The sequence below is a fragment of the Pteronotus mesoamericanus genome, unplaced genomic scaffold (genome assembly GCF_021234165.1).
Source record: "Pteronotus mesoamericanus isolate MK-2021 breed Mesoamerican mustached bat unplaced genomic scaffold, CSHL_Meso_final contig_164, whole genome shotgun sequence".
Lineage (NCBI taxonomy): Eukaryota > Metazoa > Chordata > Mammalia > Chiroptera > Mormoopidae > Pteronotus > Pteronotus mesoamericanus.
In genome coordinates, this window is record NW_026555065.1 from 4,691,547 (window position 1) to 4,713,316 (window position 21,770).

The window sequence follows — 21,770 nt, forward strand, 5'->3', positions numbered from 1 at the left end:
TGTGAGTACACAAAATTAGGAGTCTGGGACTTAAAGATTGACTCTGTATTTTCCGGAACTTGCTCGCCTTCGTGGTAGCTTCAGTATTGGTTTGGCACAATGATCCAGTTTCACAAGAAAGAACGGTAGTAGTTAGTCATGGTAATTAAAAGCGGTGAGCCTCAGAATTAGCGGATGAAAGCATCCTTTGAATTATAACCATCTTTCTTATTTTCTTATTATTTTCTTCAGTCATCAGTGTTGTGCTAATTGTATAATAGTCACCATGTGTAAGTCCTAAATTTATTTTCCTGTTATGGGAATGTTTTAGGTTTCCCTATGTTCTCAGAGTCATTTCACTTAGAAGAGGGTATACATTGTCAGTTTTTATATGTCCCAGCCCAGAACTCTTATCCTCTGTGCCTCTCACTTTTGCTTGTATCCTAACACACAGGAACAGGACTTGAGAGATGACAGGTTTGGGGCACAGATAGGCAAACCAGAGGCCTAAACACAGGAAACCTAAAGATAGGAGAGGGACAGTATGAGCATGAAGGTTCATAGCTAGATATGGTCTGGCCACATGATAATGGCCTAGAATAATATATGTTTGATAATTAAATAAAAGATGAATAAACTAGAACCAAGCATGTAGCAGTAATGACAGGAGAAGGGAGGGAATGAGTCGGGAAGGAGTGGGAATGAATCAGAAAGGGCAGAAACAAATGAAAGAGAATGGAGACTGGCAAATGGCAAGAAAATAGGACTCTAGATATAAAAATGAGAGTGCAGTAGATAAAATATGGTGGAGAACTCTGACTTAGCCAGAAGGAGCTATAAAGTTGCCCTGTTATTGTTCTCAGAGTTGACTCTTTCTTAGGAACAGTGGTTTTGAGCAATAGCTTTAACGTTTTTAGTAAATAACCTATTCTAGTACTTTGACTAAAAATTTCCACCACCTCACTTGGCTTTTGGAAAGGCCTAACTGTAATATAAACAGACACTGCAATGATCTCTTTGCTTCTGGACCCTTCTTAATTATAATGAGAGGTCCTAAAAGTAATGAAGGGACTCATATTGCGTTGGTTAAACATTTAATTCCATTCTATGTAGCAACCTGCCTTGGAAAAATTCTTAAGGGCTCTAGGAATAAATAGTGTATCATAGCTCACCTAAGTTTGAGCTGACATGTCCTGGTTTTTGAGCACCTATTCTAATTTGCTAATGACCATTCTGCTTTGGCTCTCTCTTATAAAGGATATACTAATCCTCAACTTAAAATGACAGCAAGAAGCTTACTGTAATATTACAATGTAACAAAGCTGAGGGAAAATCTCTTTGGGCAGAGAATGCAAGTCAACTTAAATACCCAGTAGGTACTTTCTTTGTTACTTCATTTTTCTCATTTTTGAGCACAGAGAAATTTAGTAGCTAACTTACCTAGGATCACACAGTAGGCAAAATTGAGCTAGGAATGATTGTCCTATGTTTTTGTGCAATAGATTCTTTGCAATTCCTGTCAAGATACCAACGGCATATTTCAAACAACTAAACAAATATAGCTTTTTCTCTCTCTCTCTCTCTCTCTCTCCCTCTTTCTCTCTCTCTCTCTCTCAATAGGTACCTGGGGCCTTTAACCCCTTATCCCTTACCTAATTATAATAGAGTAGTGGAACATAGCCATAAAAATGTTTAATTGAGGCAAAGGCCCAGAACCTCCCCCTAGTGAAAGAACAAGATTTTCTTTTTCACATGGTGTCCCCAATTTCATGCTTTAAAAAACCTGCCTTTGTTAGAACCTTTTATGGCCTTTGCTGATCTAGGCTTTGAAACATTTCTTTCCAAAACAAATTAATCATTTATGTTGAATAGGTGTGCCATGTATACAACTGAGAAGTTCAGAGCTACCCTATGCAAGCCATTTTCACCCACTGAAACCTTTATGCTGTAAATAAAGAAAGTGTAAAGCTGATTGGGATTTGCACTTTTGAAGTTTCTGGGAGGGAATGGTATTATCTGTCATCAAAAAAGATAGGAGGTACCAGTTAGTACCAGAAGAAGAGCCTCAAATCTAGGCAACTGTTAAATTAAAAAGAACATGGTGCTTGCTTCAGCAGCGTATATACTAAAATTGGAACAATACAAAAAAGATTAGCATGGCCCCTACGCAAGGATGACATGCAAATTTGTGAAGCGTTCCATATTTAAAAGAAAAAATTAAGAACACTTTCTGCTTCAACAAAGGAATAAAGCATGAATCTGAAGAAAATCATAAGAAAGTGTGAGATTGACAAAACCCTCCGATAATGCTGTAAACTTCCCGAGGAGCACATTGTAAACAAGCTGGGCAAACATAGGACGCAGTACACAGGAAATTAAAAATAAGAACATTTGAAAAGATAACTGGAAAGATGGGAATTTTACTTAAAATAGAAGTGAATCATAGAACAAGAGTATTTGGGAACAAGTAATATGCCTCAACTTAGATGTCCAATAGTTGGGAGTGCTTAAAGAATTTAGGATAAACTTTCTGGTCTTTTGTTGGGCAGAAAGTTTTTGTAACAAGAAAAGAAGGATCTAATGGTGGTCCTGGTAAAAGAAAATGAAATCTGGATCATTTCTTGCCATGTATAAGTTTTTAGAATTCTTTCTGCCAGGGGTATTACAGAGGGAGGAGATAGATACCACTAAATTCAGGGGAAATGGATCTTAAATAGTATAAAAGGGAAGCCTTGAAATTACATTTTGAGGACTGGAGATTTAGACACTTGCCATCTCTAATTAACAGGCAGTGTGAATTACAGCCAAGAATTGAAGCGAGAAGAAAATTTTAGCCCGATTTTTCCAGCTGTTTTTCTGTGACTCAAGTGTGAACCGTGTGCCTATACTATGCCTCAGTTTCCTTACTCATACAACACAGGAAAACCTTCTGTTTCTTATCGAGTTTGCAGACCTGCTGGGGTTGAATGAGGTAATGTCTGTAAAGGCCTTGAATTCTTAAGGGAAAAGTCTACATAAACAAAGCAGTATTGATTTATATTGAAACTGAAGATCTAACTTTCCTGTAGAAATGGAAATATCCTATTTACATTTCTCATAGCTTAAAAAAATATCAGAATGAAGGACAGATTCTCTCTAAACAGAGCACCACAGAGGAATCAAGTGTGGAAGTTTCATTTTTTTAAAACTTTTGATGCATTCTCAAGCAGTAGTCACTTGATACTTCCCAGTCCTGATTCAATAGAGCAAAATTCTGGCTACTGTGAACCAATCACATTTATGATGTTAAGGGAAGTGTGTGTTTCTTTCAGAGGAGCTGAATGTGGTCAGGTTGAAATACAATTATTCTCATTTGAGCCTCTTTGATGAGAAGGAACAATTTTACTTCCACAGCTGTAGTTTGGTAAGGACCAAACGCTAAACTGAACCAGCTGGCCTGGTCCTTGCACAATGGTTACAACTCTGTTTTACAGAACAAATAGGTATAGCAATTTGATCTTTTTTTTTTTCTTGGAGTTCTTTTCCCAGATAGTGTAAAAGAACAGGTAGTAAATATTTTAGGCTTTGTGGACCATATGTCTCTCTTGCAGCTATACAACTCTATTCTTGTAGCATTAAACAGCCATAAACAATATGTAAACAAATGGGCTGTATTCCAAGAAAGCTTTATTCATGGATACTGAAATTTGAGTTTTATGTAATTTTCATGTATCGCGAAATTCTCTTCATTAAATTATTTTCAAATATTTTATCTAAGATTTTATTTATTTAGTTTTAGCGAGAGGGGAAGAGAGGGAGAGAAATATCAATGTGTGGTTGCCTCTTCCCTGCCCCCAACTGGGGACCTGGCCTGCAGCCCAGGGTTGTGTCGTGACTGGGAATCAAACCAGTGACCCTTTGGTTTGCAGGCCAGCACTCAATCTACTGAGCCACACTCGCCAGGGCTCAGATATTTTAAAATATAGAAATTATTCTTAGTTTTCTAATCATATAAAAGTAGGTGAGCCAGATTTGACTTACGAGCTATACTTTGCAGACCCCTGCTCTAGAATGGCAGTGAACAAAACCCCTATTCCTTTTTATCACTCCATTTTATTTGCAGAATACAGAAATTACCTCAAAGAAATATATTCCACCCTTGAGGCACTATATTGAGAGCACTCACAGAGAGCCATATCACTCTCATCCTATGGACTTTTCACGGTAGAATATGCTGCTGGATCATAAGCTTTTTAAGGGCAAGAAGCATCTTTTATTCATTATTGTATATCTTGCATCTCACTTGAGCAAAGGAGAAACTTAACAAATGTCTCTTAAATTGATGAAATCTTAGCATAGAATCTTCTGCTCTTTGAGTAGAATTTCACTGGTGGTAAGATCACCACGTTAAGTTTCAGCTTCTTTCTTTCAAGCATACACTCTTCTCTCCAAACTATCATCTTCTTTATTTGCTTATGCCAACAATTCTTGATTAACTATGATATTATTAACTTGATTATCCTGTTCATAACAGAATAGAGATGAATGAACAATTTAAGATATTAGAACAAAGTCCCCATATTTTTTCTGTAAGGATTTGATATACAATTAGAGACACATGTTTACTAGTACCTATGACCTCAGAACATCCAAAAACTCTATGGTGAAAGTTCTGGGATTTAAGCTGTTAGAAGGTCAGAATTATGTATGGTTCTTATTAATACAGTAGCTGTAGCATTGCACATCAGATGTAAATAGCCCATCAGCAGCTAGAGAATTATTTGGACACAGTCAAATTGAACTAGGTTCATAGCTTGTCAACTTTTTGCTTGGTTCCACTCTTAACGGTTACAGTTCAGAAAAGATAGCACTCTAGATTTCCTACTCTGCCCTCTAAAAAAAGAGAAGGAATTTATCAACTTTAAAGAAGGAATTTATAACTATCTATGTGCAGTTTGCCCAAGAAAAAAATGTTTTCAATTGAAAATTTTTCTGAGTTCTGGAGAAAACTAATATCATTGTTTGGAAAATATATTAAAAAATTTACTTTCTTGAGGACTTCTGGTATAAATGGCACCACCTCTTAACAACCACATCAGAATTATGACTAAGTTAGCCCTGGCTGGTGTGCCTCAGTGGATTGAGTGCCCGTCTTTGAACTGAAAGGTCACCAGTTCGATTCCCAGTCAGGGTACATGCCTGGCTTGCAGGCCTGGTCCCTCAGTTGGGGGAATGCAAGAGGCAACCAAATGATGTATCTCTCACATATCGATGTTTTTCTCCCTCTCTTTCTCACTCCTTTCCCCTCTCTCTAAAAATAAATATATAAATTTTTTAAAAAATTACAACTAAGTTATAGAACAACCATCACTCAGAACCATCAGAAAATCGAGTTGAATGGAAGTCTGACAACTGTGGAATTAAACTACATTCATCCAGACATGTAGGAGGAGTGGAGACGCAAAACAGGCTGGTTCCACATCCACATGTAGTGCATAAAAATTCAGGCAGGATATCTTGGCAGCAAGGAGTCCCAGCCTCATACTAGGCCCCCCAAGCCCAAGGTTGCAGAGCCAGGAGAAGTCCCCATTACTTCTGGCTGCAAAAACCAGTAGGGACTGAGGCGGTGGAAGAAACTTCCACACAGTTCCTCTTAAAGAACCCACATACAAACTTAGTCAGACTCACTCCCTCTGAGCTCCAGTACCAGAGTAGCAGCTTAAAAGCTACCAGTGGCATACAGTGAGGAACCGAAGTGTCTGGCATCAAAGCGAGAGCTGGGGGACAGATTTCTTCCAGACAGAAAGGCAGACAGAACCCAGAGCTGGCAGGCAGGTGCCACATCTGAGACTCCATCAACCTAGCTAATGCTCTTTGCCTCCACCCTGGAGATCTTCTGGTGCAGTGCTAGGACTCCACTCCCAATTTTTTATCCACCACATGTGGATGTAGGACCAGCCTGTTCGACATTTGTGCCCCTCCTACCAGTCTGGATGGATGTAGTTTCTTTAATTCCGTAGTTTTCAGACTTCCATTCAACTCGATTTCTATTGGTTCTGAGTGATGGTTGTTCTATAATTTAGTTGTAATTTTGATGAGGTTGTGTGAGGAGGTGAGCCACATTTACCTATGCTGCCATCTTGACTGGAAGTCTAATCCAATCTAATTGGATTTGTGTATTATGATCAAGTTCAGCAAGTAAGTACTGCATAGCATGGATATATAGTATATACAGGTACAGAGATGATGCAATAAGGTATACATCTGTAAAATATTTTATGGTAGTTTTTTATTTTCTTAAGCTTTTTTTTTTTTTTTTTTTTTTTGCCAAGCATATATTGTTAAATTTGTAAATTTGGTTCTTATGCCATTTTACATCACACTTTTCCTTCATTTTACAAATTTTTATGAAAGGCTTAACATAGTACCAGGTTAACTGTTCACCTCTCTGTTTTCTACCTGTAAGTTCCCTAAGGGTAGAATCTATATATTATTTATCTTTTGGGTGTTTTGTTTTTTTTTTTTTTCTTCCTTCTCTAAAGCATCTAGCATAGTGTCTTGCACATAGTGAATATCTAGGAAATGATGGCTAATGTGGAGGAAGATGAGCAGTTATATGTTTGTCTTAGACAACAGTGTTTTGATTTTAACTAACAGAACCTTTTCCAATTAACTTATACCCAAAAGAAGGATTTACTGGAAGATCACAGGGACATATCATGGAACCAAGGAAGGAAAGATACAGATCTCACTTGAGATTAGAACAAGGGACCTGGAAAGCTTCTAGAGACCAAGATACTCTTTGTCCCTGGCTTTCTGTCCAACTCTTCTTGACACTGAGTTTATTCGACTCTTCTTCTCCTTAGGGTCTTAAAATCTCTTGCTTCGGCTTCTGTTAACCCTCTTCATTTTCTCCACATCACCAGCCTTCTCGGCTTCTCCTTACACTTTGCAGGAAAAGGCCTTTCATGCAGCAGACCCTCTCAATTCAAGCACCAGCAGAGATTGACTGGAGCCCTGTGTCCAAATTGCAAGTTCTTGTAAAAGAGACTGGCTGATTCAGCTTGGAGCAGCTCTTCAGTCCTGGTCCAAATACCTTATTCACAGGGGTACAGAATCTTGTGGACTCCACCACCCAGCAGAAGCAGAGAGTTTCTTTAAGAATGTGGCTTTAAGAACTGGGGGAAAACACTTAATAGTGTGGCAAGAGAATGGGGTGAGCTTGCAGACATTACTTTTCTTTCTCTTCCTGTGACACTTGCTAGAAAGCAAAACATTTTTCCTTGAGACAATTCAACATCTTGAGATTCTGTAAGTGGGGAGTAGAACCTGAAAACAACTGTGTGATGTCCTGGCATAGGGCAGTGAGTAATCTCAGAAAGTAAACTGCCTCTTTAACAACTTCAATTTGCCTCTGTTTATTGTACCTAACCATCAAGAATGATCTTAGGAGAAAAACCTGCTTTTCTGTCTCATACGTTGAAGGGGTCTGGAATGATGAATTAAGGTTTAAAGCCATATCTACCAAACTTTCATCTTGTGAAGGATCTGCATCTTTCAGGGTGAGAGGCCTATTTGAAAGAAGTAAACATGAAGGCAATAGCATAACCTCATATTCAACACAAAAAAAGGTAAAGTTCTGTCCTCTGGGTAAAGGGTAAGGAGGATGTTTGAAAATATCTGAGCCTTTGTGTATTCTTTGTAGAAGGAGCAGGGCCAGTTTACTGTTGTTTCTCTTAGGGAGCAGAACCTAAATATAAAAGTGTGCTTGAATTGGTGAGTCAGTAGCAAGAACCTGAGATTGGTGTAGTGGAACAAACTTCAGACAAGGAAAAGTATGGTGTGGTCACCATCTTTTCCTTTTAAAGAGTTGTGTGCACATGTGTTAGTTTCCAAATCTACCCTGCATTGTCTAGAAAACATTTTAAAAGGACATTTAAGTGCTTTCTTGATACTACAACATAAGTCCAATCTGACTAATACTTGATTTTGTGAGGGAAAAATACAAAGGGTTGTTTGATTTAGTGGGCTTGGAAAGGTGTGATTCATACACCCGGTACTAATAATTGCTAGTATTTAATGGAGCTAATTCAGTGCTGATAGTATCATGAATTTCTATCTGTTTTTCCAAGGATTAAATATGACCTCAACCTTTATTAACTAGCTACACTAGTTAGCCAAAGAAGGAACTGATATTTCTGAAGCCCAACCATTATAGACTAAATTCCATGGTTGTTTGTCCTTTATGTGTATCTTCCATAATTTAAACCAGTTAGACATTTCTTATATTATGGCTAATAAGGTACTCTATGGTACAATGAAACATAAGCAAAAAAGTTTATATCTAATGCTGTAAGGACTTGCTTATCTGTTAGAGTTAAACCCCATGTGTACCTTTTATGCCCTTAAAACTTTCAAATAGTTCTAAGTCACATGAAGCATATAGAGTAATTTCCTTTAATCACATACATAAAATTTTCCTGGGGGGGGGGGGATTCTATTTTAAACATTTTTCTGGTGAAAACTTGTTGGGCCAATAATTTAATTGCAAATAGAGTGTTGTGAGTTTATTATAGAAATTGTTTGGACTGCATACACCTCACAGTAACACAGAGTACTAACACCTTTTCAGTGTCTTGTTTTGCAAAGTGCAGAACTGCTAGAGATACTTGCTCAGTGTGAAGGCCAAATATGTTATTTGGATTTTGTCTTCTTTTAAGCAACTTCATGAAAAATAGAAGGTAAGGTTCCAAAAATAGACCCAAGTAACTTATATGTAAGTGGACTGGGCTGGAGCGTTATAATCAGTTCCAGAAAACTGGTATGGTATAGTGCTTATGCAAGCAAAGGTTTGGGAAAGGTCACTCACTGAAGCCTGTCAGTCGGAGCTTGCTTATAACTGGACACAGATCCTCTGGGTTCTGATGACACGTCTTCTCTTAATTCAAGGTCATACTTTTCTGTCTGTACTCACTCTTTAACATGTGCCTGCATGGTCCTCCTCTTTCCATCTTCTCACAGCAATTCTTCAGACATTAAGAAAGCTTATTTGAGGTCAAAGACCAAAGTTCCAGTCTAAACTAAGGACTAGAGTAAGCTCAGTGACTATTATAAGACTGACCGTAGCCCTCAATCACTACCCCTCAACTCATAGTTTGTAAAAATTAACCATGAAAAAGAAAGGTAACATCTATTTAACACCCCCAAAGTTACGGAGTATTATGAAATATAAAAGATTAGTCAGTCAATGAAGTGAATTATTCCCATGGGTTATGAGAAGGTGGAAGCATGTATCCACTGCTTTGTATTAAAAATTAACAAATTTTGTATCAGTGTCATTGGCAAGAGAGAATATTTTCCTCAAGTTCCAGTAACAAACTACATAAAGATAGATAACTCCACTTACCTACTATTAAATAGTAATCTAGTTGCTCACTAAGCCCTTCTGTATTTGCAACATATAATTATCTATAAGCATGTTTAATACAAAGACCAACAAAAAGGTGAATTTTTAACATTTGTGACCAGTTATATTCTTGCCTCAACTCCTAAGCACATAATTTATATTCCACCCACTTAAAAGAAGAGTTTGGATCCCTTTGTTATTCGTAAGTGTCATGTTTGGGTGCTCATGCTATTGCATAACGTGCCTCCCCACAAACCTTGTTACGACATTGACATACTACCCATCTGATGTAAAAAAAGAAAAGAAAAAATAGGAGTTTGTCAGCTCTGTATACCTCTGCACTTTTTTATGCCCTCAACAGTCTGACAACTTTTAACTTTTCCCTGTATTTTCATCTTTCTTTATATTTTATTTTATATTACTTTAACTCATCATTCTTTACTAGCCTGTACCAGTCTGTTACTAATAAGTTACTTTAGTCATAGTGTAGGGAGACAAAGTTTTCATTAACAAAAACATAGTGAGCATCAGCTGAGTTCATAGCACTATTCTGATTAATTTGAGGGCCACAAAGTTATAAATAAGATGGTCTCTGCCCTTCAGGAGACTAGAGCATCACTGGAGGGAAAATTTAATGTTTACTGATTGTAAGGTATTGTACTACTTCAAGGAGGTCACTAATGTGTCTAAGTAACTGTAATGCAAACTGAAACAGCGGAATGTTACTTTTTAAGGTACAAATAAAATTATATGGAAGTTTTGAAAGGAAAAAAGGTTTATAATTATTTGGAATAGGAAAGGCTTTATTGAGAGCTATGAGGCTGAACTTTCAAACAGGGGTATGATTTACTTATATATGTTTTAAATAGAAGAGTAAGAAAGCCTTCCACGTACAAAATAAGCCAAGATCCAGAGACAGGTATGTGTCTGTTCATGCCTTTATTAAAGAGATACTCACTGAGTACCCCCGAGTTGGGTTAAATGCTCTTTTAAGGTAAGCTCTGGGGACACAGTGATGAACAAGAATAGACACGTTGCCCCCAACTTATATTCTAAAACAGAGACAACCTGAGATTGGCTCTGGATAAACAGAATTAGCAGTTCTGGAGAGTTTAGAGGAAGGAGAGAGTTGTGGATTGGAGAAGGCTTTTTGGTCGGGGTCATGCAAGTTGCCAGGTATAGAGGCTCTTTTCTGCTGCATTTTTGTATGTAAAACAACCTCACTTATATTTTTCATAACTCTCTACAGAGCTGGGCCACTAGCCACATGTGCCTGTTGAGCACCTGAAATGTGGCAGATCTGAATGTATTATAAGTGTAAAATACACACTGAAGTTCAAAGATTTAGTACCTTCCTAAAAGGATGTAAAATATCTCAGTTATTTTTAAATTAATTACATGTTAAGGTGCTGATATTTTGGATATGAGTTAATAAAATAATCACATACTTTTTATTTCTTTAAAAATTATATTTTATTGATTATGCTATTACAGTTGTCTTGATTTTTCTGGGCATATGCCTAGTTTGCAGGTTCAGTTTTTGATCAGGGAATAGGGGAAGCAACTGACCAATGTTTCTCACATTGGTATATTTTTTTTCTCTGTCTCTCCCTTCTCTCTCTCTCTCTCTCTCTCCCCTTCCCCCTCTCACCCTCTCCCCTCCCAAATCAATAAACATATCTTGGGGTGAGGATTTAAAAAAAATTTTTTAATTGGCTTCTAGAAAACATTTTAAATTCATTGTTCTCATTTATGGCTTACACTATATTTATGTTAGAGAGTGCTGTCTGCTATAATGCAATAGTGAGTTCCTAGTGTGTGCTCAAAAGAACACTTCCTGTGAAACTGTTAAAGATGTATTAAGGCAGTATGGTTATATAATACTCAGATAAATCCTTACTCTTCCGTTTTATTCTTTTGATGTTTTTATTTGCTTAGGTATCTTTGCCTTTGCAACTTCATTAGTGATCTCTGCCATATTTTTTAGAGACATTTACTTAACCAACCAGTGGTTCAGAATAAAAAGAAACTCCAAGTAAGAGCAAAATATTCTTCGTTTTTCCAGTTTTAGAGAGCTCGTATCCTGCTTTTGCCTCTGTGTTTTAGCTCCCTGTACAGTTGCTACTTCCTCAGCCTGCAAATTCACTCTCTCCCCTCCAGCCTAATCAGCTCTTAACCATTCTTCTTCAGGAGTCAGCCCATGACCCCTGTTATGTGAAGCCTTCTCCAGCCCCCTCTGTCAAGGTTAGATGCCTTTTTTACTGTTACCATAACACTCCATTCTCACTTGTGATGTTTGATGAATGGAGAAACTGACCACCAGACACTTTGAACTTAATTGAATTTGAAACTGGGAAGCAGGAACGTTGTCGTACTTATTCCTCAGACTAACTGAAAATCAGCAAGATAAATGAGTTTACTTTGCTTCCTTGCAAGTCTCCATGCCTGTTTAGTGATCAGAATTACAAGGTCCTCTTGAATGTTCCATCAGGTCACATCTGTTCTGACTGGAGAGAGATTTAGGTGAAGCCTCACATGAGAAAAAAATGGCAAGCTATAGCATCTGTTCCATTGACTGGTTGTTCTGTGGCAAGCCACTTAACCTCTACTTTTCCGGTCCAGAAAATGAGATGACACTTGGTAGTTTACTCTCTGGGGGCTCTTTCGATGCTTAAGGAGGTGCTATTACAATATTAAGAGAATTCAGTAATAAGGAACACTCTGCTTCTGAGCTGTGGTTAGACTGTGTGCCTTAGTGGGTTTTGTTTTTTCTGAGGACACTTCTGGGAACAGTTTGTTAAATGGGCCCAAAGTAAATGAAAACATATACTTGTCTGCTTTTTATACTTTCTATATTAATTTAAACATTAATTTACATTAAAACATTAATTTAAACATTTAAACAAAAGCCAGGTTGCTTTCTGGATTTCTAAATGATTAATTTATTAGGCTTCATTTGACAATTGACTCCTTGGTAGTTGTCAAAAGCACTCCTGATACTACTACTGCACTCCTTATTTAATCTTACCTGTGCTTTTATAAGGGAAATATTTCTTTCTTTCCTTACTTGAGTTTGATCATCTTTCGGCATTATCAGTATGTTGTGATACGTCTGTTAGGTTCGTATACAGACCATGTTTTACAGAATCTTTATAAAATCAGTTAATCTCCTATCAGAATAATATGACCCAGTAGTACTTGCTGTCACTCTAGATGTCCTTGAATTTAGGGCATATATAGGTACATGTGATACAGAAAATAAAAGCCTGAGACTTGGAGGCAAAAGTTGGGGTTTTAGGTTTTGCCTGTACCACTCATTATATGACATAAGCCAGTCACTTTAGGTAAATATCTATATGTACTTGTCAGTTTTAAATGGGAGAACCTATATAAAAACATTTCATGAACTGTAAAACCATTTATAGTCAATAGACTTTTACCATAAGAGTATTCTTTGAGTGAAATTTTCTAATGGTAGCATTGAACAAATAATGGGGTAGGAAGGGTTCTCCTGACTTTGAAATATCAATAATGATTTGGATAAAAAGCTAGGAGATATCCTCCAGAAGCTAGGAGGTAACTTCATCCTGGGGCTTTGGAAATAATGGATTAAGGCAGGTTCTGAAAGCATTTTTAAATACTCCATGGGTCTGGATACTTAAGAAATAGAACTATAGTACTAACTGTTGAAAATAGGTCCAGGAACCAAAGAGGATTTAGAACTATAACAATTTGGCAGTATATACTAAAATATTAAATATGCATGTCCCTTGACTCAGCATTTTCTCTTCAAGGAATACACCCAGATATATTTGCATTCTTGCCCAAAAATGTGAGCACAAGGGTATCTTGCAGTATTGTATGCATATTTGTCTAAAAACTTTCATTTTTAAATGAGGTCAATTTCACTTAAGAGAGAGGGTGGGTGGGGGAAGAATTTCTTGGCTAACAGGACTGAGAAGTCCAGCAGTAGTCTCACCTCAGGCCAGCCAGATCCAGGATTAACAGTCTCCTTGGTCCTTAGGTTATTTGGTGTATTTGTTCATCTCTCTGTTGCTCACAGCTCTGCTGTTTCTGCATTAGTTTCATTCTCAAATAGATAATCTACCTATTCTCATGGAGTGGTCTGGCAGTTCCTTGCAGTTAGCAATCACAGAGGGGGTGGGGGAAGAATGCTGTTCCTCCAAGGTTCCACAGAAGTTCTAGAATTTACTGTCATTGTACCAACATGGCTCAAGCATCCATCCTTGATCCAGTTTCCTGGGGCACGGGGATGGAATACTCTGGTTAACCTGGCTTGGGTTATATTCTTGGGGTGACAGTGGGAATGGGTTGGCCCTGCTTTAACCACATGAAGTAGCATTGAGGAAGTGGTGCTTTTCCCCTGGAAGAGTAAGCTGGTGTTATCAGAAGAAGGAAGAAAAGAACGCAGGCCAGGCAAAAACAGTAACTGTTCACCATAATGCCTATTTGTAATAACAATGTATGGGTATAACATAAATGTCCATCAGTACAGGGAAAAAATATATATATGAGTATGATTCATTCATCATAGGGTAGGCTATTATGTAGCTATTAAAATAAATGAGGTATATCCATGTGTTGACAAGAAAAAATTTCCACTAGGTAATATTAAATTAAAAATGAAACTGCAGGCTGGTGTGGCTCGGTTGGTTGAAGCTTTGTCTTTTAAACAGAAAGGTTGCGGGTTCCATTCCCAGTCAGGGCACATGCATTCGGTTGCAGGTTCAGTTCCCTGTGGGAGTGCATACAGGAGGCAACTGGTTGATTTTTCTGTCTCACATTGATATTTCTCCTCTCTCCCTCACCCCTGCCGTACTCCCTTCTCCCTCTCTTCCTCTCCCTCTTTTCTGGAATCAATAAATGTGTCCTGGATAAGGATTTTTTTTAAATGAAATTGTCGAAAAGTATTATTTGTGCATATGTGTGTTATCTATTATGGATGTGAAAACTTTTTCATCATATATTTCTGTACTGCTTTTAGTTTTCTGTAACGTTGGTTTGAAATGGGTATATATCACTTTCATAATGTAAAAAAGCAATGTCCTAGGTGGCCCCTATTCTGGACCAGAGACTGGAATTGGCAGAGCTCAAGAAATAGAGAGAGATGGACATATGATAGGAAAGTTGATAAGATAGTATTCATGGAGCTAATATAAAAATAATGGGAACCAAGAGGGTAGATCAGACAGATTAAGCTACCTGTGTAGCAGGGGCAGGGGATTTATATCCTGGAAGAATGATAAGAGAATTGCTAGAAAAAGTAAATGTTAACTAAAAAGGCTCGTGGTTTGGAAGAGGTAGGGTAGGGAGCACAGAGAATAATTTTGGCAATCACATGAATGAAAGGGAACAGTAGAGGCAGAGAGTGCAGGCAGGTTAATGTAAAGAAGAGAGCAGTGAATCTGCAGTTGAGACATCTGATTTTTGTTTACTTAGGCAACTCTGTTACCTAGAAGAGGGCATACATGTTTCATGGTCTCTATCTCCTGTGAGAAATGGAATTACTATTTGTAGTTCCTTTTTTTCTTCACAGGATGACTGAGATTTAAGCGAGATGGAAAAGAGCTACTTAGGTAAAGAAAAAAACCATATAATTCCAGGTTACCCAAAATCAAAATAAAGAATTTGCCTATAAATGGAGTAGGAGAAGAAAGAGAAAGGAAGATATCAGACTTCCTTTGCACATTAGACAACTTAGGTGACTGATCTTGTTGGTCATTTAATCTATTCAGATAGGCAGGTAATTATTTGAGAGAACAGAACACATTTATATTTGTGTGTAGCTTTCGCTGCTATTAAAATAAATAATTCTACATAGTTCACCTACATGTGGGAACACCAAGGTAAAACTGCAGTTACCATATAAACCATCATGAAAGAAAATACACAGAAGAAAGTCAATGTAGAACTACAGCTCTGAATTAATTATTCCCATGGAATTCAAACAACTGTTCAGAAGTATCAATTGTGTTAGCATTACCTGAACAATTAAAATCTGATTATTAATTTTCCCTGATTAGTGTGGCTTTATGGGTTGGGCATTGTCCCATGAACTGAAAGGTCGCCAGTTTGATTCCTAGTCAGGACACTTGCTGGGGTTATGGGCCGGGTCCTTGGTTGGGGGCATGCAAGAGAAAGCTGATAGATGTTTCTCGTGCACATCAATGTTTCTGTCCCTCTCTTTCTCCCCGCCTCCTTCCCTTCTCTCTAAAAATAAATAAATAAAATCTGATTAATTTGTTTGGCTTTGTATGTATGTGTATTTATCACTTTGAGGCAAGAATTGTGCAGTCCAAATAGAAAATTCAAGTGGTGTTTCATTGAGCTGTATTTATTTACTTAGTATTTATTCTACCTTTATCTACCATGTGTTTGGACTAGTGCTAGGATATGACATACAAACGTAATTAACACTTAGTAGTCATTACCTTCAAACAGCCTTCCGGTGGTATGGAAGATAGCCACATGGACAAAGATAGTGTAATGGGAGTGGAGTAGGATAGTCAGGAAGCAGTTCACTATACTTTTGAGTAACTTCTTTTATTTTTCTTCTCATTCCTTCTAAATGCTTGCTAGAACTTTGACTTTTTAGTTATTGTTCAGATATGTGTGAAGAATTTGGCATCTCTTCTTGGCTTTTAAAATTCTGTCTTTATACTTTGGCCAGTGTGGCTCTCTTGGGGCATTGTCCTGTGGACTGACGGTTTCCAAGTTTGAACCCCTGGTTAGGGCACTTACGTACGTCGCAGGTTCAATCCCCTTCTGGGTGCAGATGGGAGGCAACCGATCAATGTTTCTATAGCACATCAATGTTTCTATAGCACATCAATGTTTCTTTTTCTCTCTCTGTCTCTCCCTCTCACCTTCTGTTTCTCTCCTTCTCTCCCTTCCTCTCTCTCTAAAAACAATGAGAAAATAATGTCCTCGGGTGAGGGTAAAAAACAAACAAACAAACAAACAAACAAAAAAAACCTGTCTTCATAGCTTAAATCGCAGGAACTGCAATTCTAAGGAAAGTGGAAAGCTTTCAGAGACTGGGTTATTATCCCTTAAATTTACCAATTCTGAGCTAAGTTAGCCCTTTTGGAAAGAGATAGAATCCCCCACACCCAGTACACAGGATACTTATAAACGATTTTTATCTTTGATGCTGTCTACGACAGAAGGACTCCATCATCCTGTCTTGGGCTTTCTTTCCTGACTCCTTCGGATAAATAAAACTTTGAACCTATTTACTTTAAGGTTCAAGGCCTTGGTAGTTGTGTGTGTATAATAGAGAAATGGTAAGAGCTCAGTTTCTGTGGCTCACTTTCTTTCCTCACCTTCTCCCCCCACTACCCCACACCCGTACAAATTTGAGTTCATGTGAGCAGCATATGTCTAGCAATATTCCAGTTCCCAAGAGGCCTGTGAACAAGATAAATGTAAAACATTTTTCATTATAGTACCCACAAAGTAATCCTGATTCCTTAATTCTGGGTCTAGCTGTTCTTTTTATTAAATCAGCATTTTGAATAGATTCATATGTTGAACTGGTTCATATTGTAAAGAGGTGTTTTTCAGACTCAGAAAAGGAGAGGGATTCTGTTCTTCCCTTAAAAGGGAAACATGTACTGTCTCATATCTTTGTAATAACGTCTTGTTGTAATAGACTTATTTCCTGAGTTGTAAAGGCTGTGATTTCATTGTCTGCTTTCACTCCTTCTTATGGAATATCATCCTGTTTATCTGACTGTTCTTTCTGCTTTCTTGTTAGGTGGATTTATTTAACATTATTGATGACAATTCCCCACATATTAGTAATTCCTTGATTCTCTCAAACACTAAAGAACATTCAGTAGTTGTGCTGGAAGACACTACCATTGATGGGACCAGAGATAGTTTAATTTTGGAGAAAAACTATCCTACTTTATTTAAAGATTAAAAAACAAACTATAAACCAAAAAAAAAGGAATTGCTAAGGTAATTATGCCCTTAAAGGTGTTCTCCAGCCCTCACTTCTGAAGTCATTTACCACCAACATATGCTTATTTTTTCGTAGAATATTAATATAGAAGTTATTTTTTACATCCAGATATTACTGTAGGTATGGGACTTTGAAATTGTTCAACAGGTAGGTAATTTAGTTTTTCAAAGAGATGAAAGGCTAATTATTAGGCAATAATGTGATCAAATTACCAAAAGCTTCAATGTGATTCTATTTCAGTTCTCACCCTGATGTGCATTTAAAAATATCTCTACTTAGAGTAGTTACTGTTCATAATGCATTATGGAATCTTTTTAGGTAACAGCTTGGATGATAAAGAAGCCATTATCCTTGATTTGGTGTATTTAACCCAAGTTAAATTTATGACAGACTGAATATTAGCTGTAGTGTTGTACATCTCACTCTCTGTTTTATGCAACTTGATATATGTGTGAGCCATATGTCCAGCAGGATTATGAGAATATGTTCTGATGGATGGAAAAACTGTTTCATAGTACCCTGCAAAAATATATCAAGATGTAACATTCAGTTTTGTTTTATAAGAGATTTAACCTGTGAGAAGTACAATGATGTCTACTGTAAATCCTTCAGAATAGGAAAATTCAGAATTCATTTCTTTAATTTTGAAGGGAGAACTTATTAGTGCTTTATTTCCAGAATAGATGAGAGATTATAAAACTAATGTGGTTTCTGAAATACCATGGATTGACAAATTCAGTGTATACTACCTTGCCTACCTTTTTTACTTCATTTTCATTGCCTCATAATTATTTGTGGGAAGTACCTTGTCTACCATATGTATAGTTTGTGTTGCATTTAAGGCTTTGCCTTCATACATAATCTTATTAAAGGATTTCACAGCATAATGTTGAATAATTCGTCAAAATTTTCTTAAGCACTGAATTAGAGATGGCTCTGCAAGAAAAGAAGAAAACTTAAATTCTCATTTAAGTTCAGCCCAGGTGATAAATAATTACTATGCAATAATCTCTGACCAAAGAGACAGACTTTCTTATACCTGTGTTTCACCATTAGCATTGGCCACTTTATGGGAAGTCATGCAAGAAAGTAGACACAGAAATGGAATTTGTGTGGGCGTCTTTCTGTACAAGTAGTTCTAATAAATTATGGCTACATCTCCCAGAGAGACTTTTATACTCAGAAGCACATTTTCTATAATATGTAAGGAACTCTAAACAAGTCTTTTAAATAGCCTTAAAATGATTTCTTTCAAAAAGCATTGAGTCTAATTGTTCTGATGTGAAAGAACTTTTGAAAGGAACTAGTCTGTCAATGGCTTCTGAGTCCTCATAATATATTAATCATAAAACAAAGCAATGCCCTTTATTTTTACCCTCTAGATACGGAGTTTTCCAGCCATGGTTACACTTCAGAATCACCGGTGAAACTGTGCTTACATGCAGTACCACAAATGCTGTTTTCATAGGTTTGAAATTAAGTCTCTGCATCTGTTTTTAAAGTTTTAGAGATGTTTCTAATAGACTCACTTCCAGCTAGGTACCACTACCAACTTATATTTGAATTTGTACCACATAAATTCTACGTAACATAGAAGCTACTTTCATTCACACTGGTTCTATGGCTTTACAAAGACTAGATCCAACACTCTTAACTTGAGCTCTTCCTACACCTAGTCCATCCTTGAGCAAAGCTTCAAAGCCTCTCAGTAATTGAGACGTTGTCTTGAGCATGCCAAAGCCTGCCAGGATATTGTGAGTTCTCAGGGTATTTAATAAAAGGAACAGTAATGCAGCCAACAGGAACTTCTCACATCTTTGAAGTTACTAGGCAGGAGTCATGAGCGATACAACTCACAGTTAGAAATTACAGTCATCACTCAGAATGCTTTAGTGACTCCTTTGTAAACATAGAAATTTCTGACTAAAGATGCCTAGATTTGGTATTAAAGATTGTAGGAACAAGGTAATGATTTGTCTCCTTTAAACTGAACCTTAAGTATTGACAGCAAGTCTAGGAAATTATGCCAGTATTATATTTCTAAACAGGCCTGACTTTTAACTTATTCTTAAGGAGGATATTGTATCTAGATATGCAGTTTAACCAACTAAAGGAATAATATGTTTATTAATTATGATTAAATTTGCCTATAAAAATCTAATCAACAGTAGTTCAGTCAAGGTGTGGAGGTTAATTTTTCTTTGGCATTAGAGTCCAGAGGGAAGGGAATTCCAACCCTGGTATGGTTACTCCACAGCCATCAGGGATTTGAGTTTTTCTCTTTTTTGTTCCATCCATTCTTGGCACTACTCACATCCTCAAAGTAGCTGATTGTTCTAGAGGGCTGCTGGGGCTTCAGCTATCCCCAGAGTGACATAGCTCCAACTCAAGTCATCGCCCTTGAAAGCTTTTCTAGAACTGCCTAATTTAACAATTTCTGCTTCCATCTCTGGTCATTTCTATTATCAAGGGAGGCTGGAAAGCTATGACTTGGGAGGGTTGCCTTTCACTATAATTAGAAGTTCTTTTGTTAGGAAAGAAGGTCTGCTACAACCTCTTTTGAAGAAATACTTATATTAGGAAAACCAAATTTTTAGTGACATCAAAAACTTTAGAATATAAATTTAAATTTAAAAGATCCCCAAACTGCCATCTACCATGTGTCTGATTAATAAAAGCCATAAATATTCATGATAGTGTTCTCTTTAGAATTCTTAGCAAGACTCATTGGGAATAGCTGTTTAGGTTTTATGTATTTTAAATAAACCGAAGAATGAGTTCTTCAAAACAACGGGGGAAAGACGTTTCAAATTAAGTTGTTTCCTTTTGGAGATGGGGAGAATCAAAATGACAAGGACAATTCAGTGGACATTTATGGAGCTAGGAGGAGTGGGGTATACTGTTTTAGGTGATCTAAGCTAGGAGTGAACTTATTAAAACATTCATATTGTTTAGTATTTAGATGGAACAAGATAGACTGGCGCATGAGAAATTTAAACACACATAGCGTGATGAATCGTCCTAATTCAGGTATACAAGACCTATCCTGAAGAGAATGATGGGCACAGTAGGTTAAAGTTTTATTTTTTAAGTTTAAATATTTTTATTGTTTATGCTATTATAGTTGTCCCAATTTTCCCCCTTTGCTCCCCTCCACCCGGCCCATCCCCGACTCCCACAGTCAGTCACCACACTGCTGTTCCTGCCCATGGGCCGTTAATATATTTTCTTTGACTAACCCTTCACCTTCTTTCAATTATTCCCTATCCCACCTGACTCCTCTCTTATAGCTGTCAGTCTGTCCCATGTTTCTGTGCCGCTGGTTCTGTTTTGCTCGTTAGTTTATTTTGTTGTTAGATTCTGCTTATAAGTGAGATCATGTGGTAGTTGTCCTGCACCAACTGGCTTATTTTACTTAGCATGATAGTCTTCAGTTCCATCCATGCTATCGCAAAAGGTAAGAATTCCTTCTTTTTCACTGCTGCTTAGTATTCTATTGTGTAAATGTACCAGTTTTGGGGTTTTTTCTTATACATTCATCTACTGATGGGCACTTAGGCTGTTTCCAAATCTTGGTATTGTAAATAGTGCTGCAGTGAACATAGGAGTGCATAGGGAATTCTTAGGGTATATTCCCAGCTATGGAATCGCTGGGTCAAAAGGCAGTTTCATTTTTAATTTTTTGAGGAAATTCCATACTATTTTCCAAAATCGCTGTACCAGTCTGCGTTCCCACCAGCATTGCACTAGAGTTCCCTTTCCAGCACTTGTTGTTTGTTGATTTATTGATGCTAGCCAGTCTGGCAGGTGTGAGGTGATATCTCATTGTGGTTTTAATTTGCATATCTCTGATGGCTGGTGATGTTGACCATTTTTTCATATGTCTATAGGATTTCTGTATGTGGGTTAAAGGTTTAAACGTAGAGGATATTGTCTTAATCCATTTGGGCGGTTATATCAAAATACTACACATAACTGGATGGCTTATAAACAGACATTTATTTCTCACAGTTTCAGAAGCTGGAAGTTCAAGATCAGGGTGCCAACATGATCAGTTAGGTTCCGGTGAAGGCCCTCTTCTGGATTGCAGACTGCTGATCCCTGCAGTGCGCTCACTTGGTGGAAGCTGGGGTGGGGAGCGACTCTTTCTTAGACCCACTAATCTCACTCTTGAGGGCTCTGCCCTAACGACTTAATCACCTCCCAAAAGCCACATTGGGCATTAGGTCTCAATGGGAATGGGGGCGGGGGGTCACAAATATTCATATTTTAGCAGATAAAATCACCTCTGCCTATACAAATAAAAAAAGATAGGAAAATGGAAAGAATTTTGTTGTCTAAGATCTTATAAGCAAAAACAAGGAGTAATGGCCATATACAGCGGTAGACCATGGTATACATAAATGTGTAAAATGG

General features: G+C 37.4%; 1 protein-coding gene and 2 non-coding genes across 3 annotated transcripts in view; all 3 read left to right on the forward strand.

Annotated features, from left to right (window-relative positions):
* Window positions 1-21,770, forward strand: part of CSNK1G1 (casein kinase 1 gamma 1) — a 158,225-nt gene that overhangs the window by 93,338 nt on the left and 43,117 nt on the right. The gene's annotated exons all lie outside the window — the stretch shown is intronic.
* LOC129064500 (U6 spliceosomal RNA) lies at window positions 2,081-2,187 on the forward strand. Its single transcript, XR_008528479.1, has one exon. It is a non-coding gene; the product is annotated as a U6 spliceosomal RNA (small nuclear RNA).
* On the forward strand, window positions 9,552-9,654 carry LOC129064479 (small nucleolar RNA U13). Its single transcript, XR_008528465.1, has one exon. It is a non-coding gene; the product is annotated as a small nucleolar RNA U13 (small nucleolar RNA).